Source organism: Mustela putorius, unplaced genomic scaffold (genome assembly GCF_011764305.1).
Source record: "Mustela putorius furo isolate JIRA1106 unplaced genomic scaffold, ASM1176430v1.1 tig00003859_pilon_pilon_pilon, whole genome shotgun sequence".
In the NCBI taxonomy this organism is placed as follows: domain Eukaryota; kingdom Metazoa; phylum Chordata; class Mammalia; order Carnivora; family Mustelidae; genus Mustela; species Mustela putorius.
Window position 1 is genome coordinate 4,076,492 of NW_025422011.1, and position 11,149 is coordinate 4,087,640.

Sequence of the window (11,149 nt, forward strand, 5' to 3'; positions counted from 1 at the left end):
GGGGTCTCCTGCATACAAATGCGGATGGTCATGATGCCTGCTTCAGGCACTGAAGGGCGCAAAGTGTCACCTTGGCAAGGGGAGGAACCCATCTGATTCCAGTTTGGAGGCCTCTAATTATTCTCAGAATTGGTTGGAAATTTTTATGCCGATATTCCTAGCTTTACTACACTTCAGTATGGAATGATTGCTTTTCGCTGTTGGTAAAAGCTTTCTTGTTGGTTATGCTTTTCCATTTGGGGGTTTGTATGAATTAGGATTTGCATTTGACTACATGTCATTAAAACCCTAAATAATAGCAGTTTAATCACATAGGGGCTTATTTCCCCTGCTTATCAGAAATACCTGAATCAATTCAATAATAGTTGTCAAGGACCCAGACTCCTTTTTTTCTTTACTCAACCTTATCTGTGGTGTGGTTTGATTTTCAAGATTGCTCTTTGACTTCTAAGCATCACATTCACATTCCAGGCAGGGAAGAGGGGTTAGGGAAAAAGAAAAACAACAACAACAAAAAGATTGATAGAAAAAATTCAAATGACTCTGTATTCCTTTTAAAACTTAGCATCCCAGTGGCTGGGAGAGTGACATAGGGTCACCTCAGTATGCCATAGAATCTGGCACATTGCTACTTCATATGAAATGGCCTTTTGTAGTTCAGGAAAAACAAGAAGCAGACACTGTATAAGTAACAATTGACATTTGCCACAGTCTACCCTTGGTTAAACAACATCCATACACATTCTTCTTTTCAGACATTGGTCAACACTCCTGAAGTCCCATTTAATTATAACATTCAACCGAAGGTCCCAAAGTATTTGTCAGGTTCTTGAGTTCCCATAATGAATAAATTTACTGACAGATTTTGTTTGTCTCCTGCGTACTCCTATATACAGTTGTGGGAAGGATAGCAATAATAAAACTACAATTCAGAGAAGTGGATTGGCGACACACCATTCCAGAGCAATCATCAGATCCTCTGGGTAGTAAGAGTGATGCCTTCTTGCCCTAGTGCACTTAGTGGGTCTACGTGCCTTAGTAGCCAGTTGGCAACCCATTGCTTTACTCTATGGGATTATAGTCCTTGTTTTTTATCCTCCAGGGCCAAATTTGAGGAGGGTACTGGGAAGGGTATCATCTGTAGGGTCTTCACTGCTTCCACAGTCCATTTCTTGTTGATGGAAGCTAAGAACCTGGGGATTATTTTAGAGTTAAGTAGCAACAGACCACTGGGTTGCCAAAAATGGAGTTTTTTGGCAAGACTTCCCTCAAATTTCTGGCTGGCATCCAGCTGATTCATTACCTATGAGAGTAACAATAGCAGGCACTTTGCTTAAATGTTTTTAGGCCTGAAGGTTCTTCTTCCGTTTTACCTATTGCTCTTTCTGTTCTTACCACCACCCTTCCTCTTAGCTTAATGGCTTCTGTCTGAGGCAGTTCCTAGCAGTAGGCTTTAGTGGCAGGGCAGCCTCTTCACTTCAGTGCCAGCAGGTTAGCCTTCGCTTCCTTGCAGAGAGCAAAAGGAAAGGTGTTTGGGGAAGGCGTGCGCTTTGTGATGGGCCCTTTATAATCAATTTTGGGGTTATTGAAGAGCCTGGGGTTTTCAACTGCAGGATTTTGTGAAGCCCCCACCTAATTTAAATTACAGTCAGCTGCCAGAGAGTCTTTTCCTTAACCAATTTGGTATTTCCTTTCTTCTTTCTTCGTGATTTTACTACCTTGAGACTCATTTCATCTGTCTCTTTCAGAATGTCGCTGAATGTGGCAAGAACCCTGCACACATTCATTTTATTGGCTGCAAGTTGGGTGTTCCTGGCCTGTTCCCCTGCCCCCCGCATTCTCAGTTGCTAGCTCAACACCAGTGACCCCTGTGACCAACCAGCCACATGCCAAGAGTCTCTGGCTCCTCCTGACATTTCTGTGTTGACTTGAAATGCCACACTGGATGGTGTGGGATGTGACTTCTTGGGTGGCTGCTGAGGGGGTCATAGGATATATCCTGGAAATATGGGGGAATTAACTTTTCATGGGGTGAGTTTTGTCCAGTGAGGAACAGGTAGCAGTGGAGATAAAGGCACCTACATTCTTTATCCTCCCTCTTTCCAGTGGATGCCTCTGCGCCACAGTTTAGTCATGCCGCCTGACTGGGGTCGTCCCCATTGCTGAGTATGGATAACAGCCTGCATACAAGCTGTGTCTGTGGCTTTTTACACTGCAGTCGTAACCGTGGTAATTGAGCACATTGTACTGCTCCCTGAGCTTCCCTCCCCTGCTTGTCTTTCCTTCATTCTGTACTGGGATTCTACCTCTCAAATAAAGCAGCAGCACCTAATCAGTGTCCATTTCTGCATATTTGAGGAAGACTGAATTAATACCCCACATTCTGGCTTTTTCTTACCATTTCCCATAAAACATATGACTTGGGTGACAACTTGTATGCATCCTAAGGTGTATCAGCCAGAAGTCTAAGCAACTGGTTTGCCAGTTGTACCGGAAAGGATCATCAGCTTTCCATTCAGCGGAATCTGGACCCCTACTTCCCAAAGACTTGTTAAGCCCCTTCTCAGCTGGGAAGAGGTGCTGTCAAAATACTAATCTATAAAACACTTCTTTTCTTCCACTGTTTTTGTCCCATGCCATGTCAGTTTTAAATGCAACCATAAGGGCATTTAACTTGTTACGTAGAATTATTGAAATTACATAGTTGTGTTTCAGTGCTTGTGCCTGTACACATATATTTTCTTCTTACCACAGCAGTGGAAATGCAGAACAATAATAACTCAACAATTTTACTTTTACTTCTCAGTACCTCCAAATTATATGGATACTCTGTCCCTTTGCCTTACTGTTAAGTGTGGAAGGACTAAAAGAAATAGGAGCTATGGGTTGCCCTATATTTCCTTTTCATTCTATATATTAATCGGCTTGGGTTGCCATAACAAAATACTGTAAGATTGGTGGCTTAGCAGTCATTTATTTGCTCCCAGTTCTGGAGGCTGGGGAGTCTGAAATGGTTGGGTTTTGGTGAGGGCTCTCTCATTGGCTTGCAGATGGCTGCCTTCTTGCTGCATCCTCATGTGGCAAAGAGAGAGAAATTTCTCTCTCTTTTTTATAAGGCCACAATCCTGTCTGATTAGGGCTCCACCTTTATGTCCTCATTTAACTGTAATTACCTCCTAAAAACCCTAGTTCTATATATAAACGCATTGAAGGTTAGAGCTTCAACATATAAATTGGAGGCTAGGGTGTTGGCACAATTTGGTCCACAATGTTTCATGTCATTTTTTTTTTTTTTTTTTTTTTTTTTTTAAGATTTTATTTATTTATTTGTCAGAGAGAGAGTGAGTGAGAGCGAGCACAGGTAGACAGAGTGGAAGGAAGAGTCAGAGGGAGAAGCAGGCTCCCTGCGGAGCAAGGAGCCCGATGTGGGACTCGATCCCAGGACGCTGGGATCATGACCTGAGCCGAAGGCAGCTGCTTAACCAACTGAGCCACCCAGGCGTCCCTGTTTCATGTCATTTTGAGCATAACTGGTTAGCTGTTACAGAGAAGTAACATGGGTGAGAAAGATATGATAAAGTTCCTTGGTCATTTGTTTTCCTCAGAATGCCGTTGCTACCTTTCGGCATTTAATGTAAATTCTGAGAGGTGCCTGGGTGGCTCAGCGGGTTGAGCTTCTGCCTTTGGCTCAGGTCATGATCTCGGGTTCCTGCAATCGAGCCCCACATCAGGCTCTTCTGTCCATGGGGAGTCTGCTCCCCTCCCCCCGACATGCCTGCCTTTCTGTCTACTTGTGATCTCTCTGTCTCTCTCTTGGTCTCTGTCAAATAAATAAATCTTTAAAAAAATAAAGTAAATTCTGGTTTAGATATAAAGAGTGGTCTTTTGGGGCTATGAGTGCGTCCCTCATAGGACCTGCTTATATAATCTTATCTATAACACACTTATCTTTTGCATCTTGTATGTCTCCTTGTGGCTCTGCGGGAATCCTCCACTCATGGGGCATCCTGAACATTCTATGCAAATGGGTGGCAAGAAATAAGAGATCCACATATTGTGTATCTATTTTGCTTATATGCATTCTCCATTGTCTCAAATATCAGTTTATTTAAAAGTTTAAGATAAGGAGAGTAGAATGTCTTACTTCCTGCATCATATTTTTGGTACCAAGTGTGTCTGCATGCATGTAACAGAAAACTCTAATTAAAAGTTGCTTTATCACGGAGGAGTTTATTTCTTATATATAACAAGAAGTCTTAGGTGGGAAGTTCAGTCCTATTTAATGTCTCTACAAAATCATCATGAAATCAGTGTCTCATTTTGCACCATCATTTCTAAACTGTGGTTTTCACCCTTGTGGTGGCATGATGGTTCCTCTTCTTCCTTCTTCCTGGTATCACTGCATGCTAGGCTGGAAGAATGAGGAAAGAAAAAAAAAAAAAGAAAGAAAGAAAGAAAAGTAAAAGGCCAAAGATACCAGCAATTTCATCTCTCTCCTAAAAGAACTTTATTTTGTTTTGTTTTGTTTTATTTATTTTTGGAGACTCTAACTAGTGACTTCATTTTGCTTCTCATTGGCTATGATTGTATCACTTGGCCATACTTTGCTATAAAGAAAGCCAGGAAATTTAGTATTTTTAACAGAGCTCACCAAACAAAATCAGGGTTTTATTGCTAAGAAAAAGGGCAGAATTGATAGTGGAGAGGACATAAGTTCTATCTGTCAAGCCATCCCAAAATTTAGTAGCATGCTGTAATAACCATTTTAGAATGTTTGTGGAATCTTTGGGTCAGGAATTCAGACAGACATAATGGATCTGGCTTGCTTTGACTTCACAGTACCTGATGCCTTAACTGGAAAGACTCACATATCTGGGATTACTCAAATAGCTGGAAGCTGGAACTCTCAGGAGTTCGTGTTTGGGATGTATATTGGTTGGGGTGCACTAAGGAAATAGAACCAATAGGGTAGGTAGTTATGTGGCTAGGTAGGTACATAGGTAGATATAAAGATAGATAGATATTTTATCTTTGTGTCTATTTTTAAAAAATATTTTATTTATTCATTTGAGAGAGAGAAAGACAGCATGAGCAGGGAGAGGTATAGAGGGATAGGAAAAAGACTCCCCACTGAGCAGGGATCCAGACATGGGGCTTGATCCCAGGACCCTGAGTTCACTACCTAAGCCAAAGGCATATACCCAACTAACTGAGCTACCAAGGCACCCCTATTTATTTATCTGTTGAATGAAATTTGTTATAAGGAATTGGCTCATGTGATTATGGAAGCTGAGAAGTCCCACAATCTGTCACCTGCAAGACAGAGACCTAGGAAAACCAGTGGTGTAGTTTGAAGGTTTGATAGCTGGGGACCCTGTGGCATAGATTCTAATCTAAGTATCTGAAGGCTTGAAAACCAGGAATGCTAACGGGGGAGATGCTGTGTCCCAGCTCAAACACGCAGAGAGTGAGTTCAACCTTCCTCCACCTTTTTGTTCTGTTCAGGTCCTCGATGGGTTGGATGACAACCACCCACATTGGGGAGTGCCATCTGCTTTACTCAGTCCACAAGTTCAAATGCTTATTTATTCTGGAAATACTCAAATAATGTTTAACCAGATATTTGGGCACCTTGTGATCTAGTCAAGTTGACAAAAATAACCATTATAGGTTGTAATGACTCAAGGTTGGCCTCATTTGGGATTATCAACTAGATAGAAAGCCAGACTATGTGGCTTTGTGTCTTGGGTTTTCCTCACTATAATGCTAGATTCTGAGAGAAAATGCCCTAAGAGACTTGGGCAAAAGCTGTATGGCTTTCTCTGTCTTAACCTATAGGTTCATGTATATTATCAGTTATAAGTGAGTTCTTAAGCTAAGACTAAATTCAGGAGCAGTGGAACCCCACCTCTTGATGAGAGGGGCTGGCAAGGTCACATTGCAGGACAGCATGTGGAGTGGGAGATTTTGTAGTTGCCATCTGTCACAGTTGTCTATAGGGTTCAGGGATCAATGAGGTGGCTATAAAGTTACATTATTTCCTTGGCTTTCTTGTGATTCTGATCTCTGGAGGGAAAAGCAGAGCAACGATGGAAATGTGGGTTTTTACAGGATTTTTCACTTTTCAGAAAAATAAATGCTTAGTGTCTAACTCTATACTAGATTCTTTTTTGTTGACTTGTTTTCTTAGGCTTAAAAAATGAGGTTTTTTATATTTATTTATTTGACAGAGAGAGCACAAGTAGGCAGAGAAGCAGGCTCCCTGCTGAGCAGAGACACCGCCCCCCCTCCCCCAAGGCGGCGCTTGATCCCAGGATCTTGGGATCATGACCTGAGCTGAAGGCAAAGGCTTTAACCCACTGAGCCGCCCAGGTGCCCCTAGGCTTAAAAAAATTATATCCAGTATATCCATTGTTTTGGTATGTACAGATTGATGGATTTTAACACTTGAGTAGATTCTCGTTACTACTGCCATAAAACAGGATATAGAACAATTCTAACATCCCAAAGGATACTCCTGTGTTGCCTTCTTGTCCTTAGCCCCTCTCTCACTTCTAACCCCTGATAACCTCTTAACTCCAGATAAAAATTGCTTTGCTTAGTGATATTCAAAATATGCTGTACATATTCTAGGGGATATATAAAATGATCCAAAATAGAGGAGGGGAGAAAGAAAATAACAGAATTTCTATTTCTGTCTCATCTGTTTACACTTCAATTTTCATTTATGTTTTAAAATACACATAATACATTAGCACTGTGGTATATACATTTAACTTACAAATAAACATATTAGGAGAGTTGTTTAAAAATTGACTCCTGGTAAAGATAAGTGACCAAAAAGTTTTTAGACCACTGGCTTAGATTGTCACCAAAAGCAATTTCCTTTGGGGTGGTAAGTGGTATGGTTATTTCCACATGGACTTTTTTCTTAGCCAAATATAATAGTGAATGAAGGAAAAAGGAGGCTACTTAGGGAAATGTATAGCTCTCTGAGTTGGGACTTGGATTTCCCAAATGAGATTGTAAAATGTCTGCAATTACTCAGTTTTTGACTTCCCTGATGGGTTATAGGTTCTGTAGAAACAGGGGCCATTTCTGTCACTCATTGAAATATATGCTTGGCATATTTTAAGATCTAAGGACTTAGGAGAGAACAAGACAGTCAACATCTTGGCTCTCCTGAAGTGTACTTTCTATAGTAAGAAATAAATAGTAAATAAGTAAACAAATTACTACGAAAATTTCAGATAATAGTAAGTTCTAGGAAGAAATAAGAGAGGGTAATGGATGGAGGAATACAATGGGAGGTTAGATATCCTTGGAAGACCTGTATCTGAGAAGGTTCCATTTGAGCTGACACCTGAACGATAGGTGGGGACAAATCTTATAGAAATCATGACCAGAAATATGGGGTCACTAGAGGACAGTGAGCAGTGACACAGTGTGTCTAGACAAAGAAAGTCTGAAACTGTTATGGTAGCTTTTCTATGGCCCCTGGGTATCATGGAAAAATATCAACAGTTTTTCACACCTTTTAAAAAGGGGCCTGGAAGTAACTGGTAGATCTGGAGAGGTCTTAGGGTCTCTCCAAATTGGTGACCTGGCTGGCTTGCTCACTGGGACCAGATGGGAACCCATGTCTTGGCGGATGGCATTGTGGTATCTATTCATTATTCTTCTCTGCAGACTGTGGCCCATGGATGTCCTGTTCATTCTACTGGGCACAGAGGATAAAATGGTAAATGAGTCAGTCCCTTTGCAGTCTTTCTGGTTTTCTCTTCACTGGAGAGGGTCACCATCTCATTGTATGTCAGTTTGGGACCTACAAGAAGCAGATACAGAGATAAAATTAAAAATGCAAAGGAGTTTTTTGGTGGCCAAGCCCACAGGGATAAAAGAGGAGAGGAGTAGGAGTTGGCAGAGAGTCTCAGACTGTGATGTGGGTCTGACAGCTGTGCAAGGAGCGGGTTTGAAGATCCTCAGACTTCTGTGCAACTCTGAGAAAGTCTCATCTAGCCACTGATTACTTGTTAGAGGAGTCCCATACTGGGTGGAAATTGCCAGGTTCTAGAACCTCAGGGAGAACGTGGCCGTGGCCTGAACACTGCAGTAGATTCCCAAGGCCCGTAGGTGGGCCCTGTCCGACAGGTAATTGCACTCCTCATTGCAGATTCTCACTTGAAGGGAGAACCAAGAGGTGCATCCCCATGGCTGCTGTGCCTTGTCCTTGGCAAGCATTCCTCTTGCCAGCTTCTGTGGGTAGTTTAATATTGAAAATGCTATTCCCTTGGGCCCCTGCTCCTGCTCCAAATTTAATGAACATCTTAGAAAGGAACCATGGAGCAGTTTTGTTCCTATTGATACTTATCTCAAGGAATACCATTAAATACCGGGACAAATTCTTGGCTGTTACATTTTATTAATTAGGATTTTTTTTTTCAGTGTGTGCTTAGGAATCGTGGATGGTAGGGTTCTGACTATGAACTCAAATCGGCAAATGCAAATTGTGACTGATGGGAGTGGGTTGGAAACTTCTGTGGTGGGAGCTAAGGGCCAGAGATGGCAAAGGGACACAGATGTAAGTGCTGTGGAGGATGGGAATGAAGGCACCTGGGATCACCTGTAGTGTTGCAACAGCATTTACATGCTGTTGAAGTTCTGAGGAGTAAATCAGATGGGCAGAGGGTTAGGGTTGGGCAAGTGCTACAGTCTCGCAGCTGGACTGAGCCTGTGGCAGGGTGCAAAGCAGCCGTGTTGTGGATCAGGAATAATGGCATGCCCCTCGCCTCTCCCTAGAAACTCTCACCTGTCCTGGGCTACGATGGACGTGCCTCTCCTATAGGGCCACATGAACCCTCTGTTGCAGATGTTCCTTATAGTTCCTGTTTACTTGAGACGCACTTCTAGTGTCCAGTTACCCTGGTTTGACTTTTTTTTTTTTTTGGTCTTGTCATTTCTTTTTCTTAAAATCGATGGCCGTTATTACTTACTCTTTTCCATTTTTCCAAATGCCATTAGTGACTCTCTGAAGCAACACATGCTTGACCCACTGGTGACCAGGAGTCTCTAATCAGCATGCTGACCTCACTGGGGAAACGCAAGGGTTTTTTCAAACAGTGGGCAATGAAAAGGGAAAGAGTGGAAAAGGGAAACAGTGGCACTGGAAAGGGAAAGAGAAGAGTGGAAAATAAATTGAGTTTGAATGGTGGCCAAACAAATACCATGTTAACTCAGGCGTTCGATATATAGAAGAAGTTGTCTGATTCCTTGGAAGTTAAACTTTAACGAGAGACTTGTCCAGCCCCAAGTAAACAGACATAATGATCTTTTGTCTGCAATAAAACTGGTACATGAGATCTCTCACTGCGACTTTCAGTTTTAAGCTGTTGTTAAGTCCTGAGTAGGAAAATTTGGTTTCCTTTTAGTCCTTTTTATTGGGTTGGAAAGGCGTGAGAGTGGGGTGAGAGAAGGGAATTTTCATGTTTGCGGTGAAACGCAAAGGGTCTGTGCTAGGCTGAGAATCTTATAGAAGGAAAAGAAATCTTGGATTTTGAGGTGGTAATGATCTTAGTATCTACTCCAACCTGTTTTTTAGCTGATGTGGAAACAGAGACTGAGAGAGGCTAAGACGCAAAATGACCAAGCGGGAAGAAGATTGGAGTTGGAAGGGCTGAGTCAAGTACCAGCTGTGCCTGCAGTGCTCTCTGTCACTGAGCTTTGACGCCAGCTTTGGCCTGACCTCCTTGGACTTCTGGAGGCAATGTGGAACACTTAGAGGCCAAATATGACTTCTAGAATCTTCGGCAAAATTCTTGGGTACTTGTTGGCATTCTGAGTGTAAATAATCGGTTAGACCTTTGCATAGTGTAACAGTTCTTATGGTTCTGGCTGTCTGATCCCCATAACAGCCCTCATCTCCCAACACACAGTTCTAACGAGACCCAAATTCACTCTCTATTGCTGTTCTGAAAGTTTTTCTCTTGATGTTCTCATTTGGTAATTCTTGGATGTTAATATCCATGGGTCAATTAACATTTGAAAGCTTCCATCTGGATTCTTGGCTTTAAAATCATCGGTACTTAACCCATATCTAGCACCAGTAGGTAGGTCTGCATAACAAGTATAGGGATGCCCCCCCAAAATAAATAAATAAATCAGATTGGGCTATCTAAAATTATAAAAATTAGATGTTGGTATGAAAGAACAAATATATTAGAGTGATATGGTACTATTGGGGGCAAAGCAAAAGGGACACTAGACTAGTACAGGGTCATCACAGACCTCTGCCTTGTAAGGTAGACAGTGACTCTTGTTCACCCCAATGACATTACAAATACTGGAGTTTCAAGCCTTTCCCCCATATGTAACCTCTTGAAGCTGACATTTCTTCATCTCTTAAATGGCAATTGTTTTCATCTGGACTCTTAAGGCTGTTGGGAGGACCAAATTAAACAATGGCTTCATAAAACTTGAAAGTGCTATTCAAATATTAAAGGATTTACTAGCTGGGCAGTAGGACTGGATTACAACTGGGGATTCCTGACAGCTAATTCAAGTCCTGATGGCTCGTCTTTTCATAGCTCTGGGGAGAAAATTGTGAATAAGGGTAAATTGTAGAGAAGATAGTCTGTGTTTGGAGACAAAAGGAAGACAGCACCATAGCATCTTTCTTGGAAAGACACTTAAAAATTTTAGTATATAGCATTATTCAGTCATAGTTAACTGTTTAGAATACATGAGTCTATACTCTGAAAGAAAGGGACCGTACTGAAGCTGAGCTGTGCCTTTTTGGTGGATATATTCACCGATTTCAAGCACAGAGGTAATTTGCTTCTCTTTATTCTCGAGTGAAGGTGAGGCCAGGGGTGACCATGGAGGAACTTAAAGCCTGGGGATATTAAAGCATGACTCTCATAAATAAAACTCAGAGATTTCCTGACACCTAAGAGCAGGATCAACTTGGAAGAGAAAAACAAGGGTCTAGAAAATTGGTCTTTTAACTAATGCTTTTGTCCTAAGTAATATTTCTCTAACTATCATGCAGATAGCATCATATTTCATTTTTCTGCTTCAACCTCAAAATCTTTAGAGAGGACCCAGAAATCCATTTGCCATTCTGTGGGATGCAGTCCAGGACATGATCATC

General features: G+C 41.7%; 1 long non-coding RNA gene across 1 annotated transcript; it reads right to left on the reverse strand.

Annotated features, from left to right (window-relative positions):
• Positions 1-4,203: 4,203 nt before the first annotated feature.
• Positions 4,204-9,757, reverse strand: LOC101677613. The gene is made up of 3 exons (XR_001181204.2): positions 9,687-9,757; positions 7,535-7,825; positions 4,204-4,411 (listed from the first exon to the last, which is right to left on the reverse strand). It is a non-coding gene; the product is annotated as an uncharacterized LOC101677613 (long non-coding RNA).
• Positions 9,758-11,149: the final 1,392 nt, after the last annotated feature.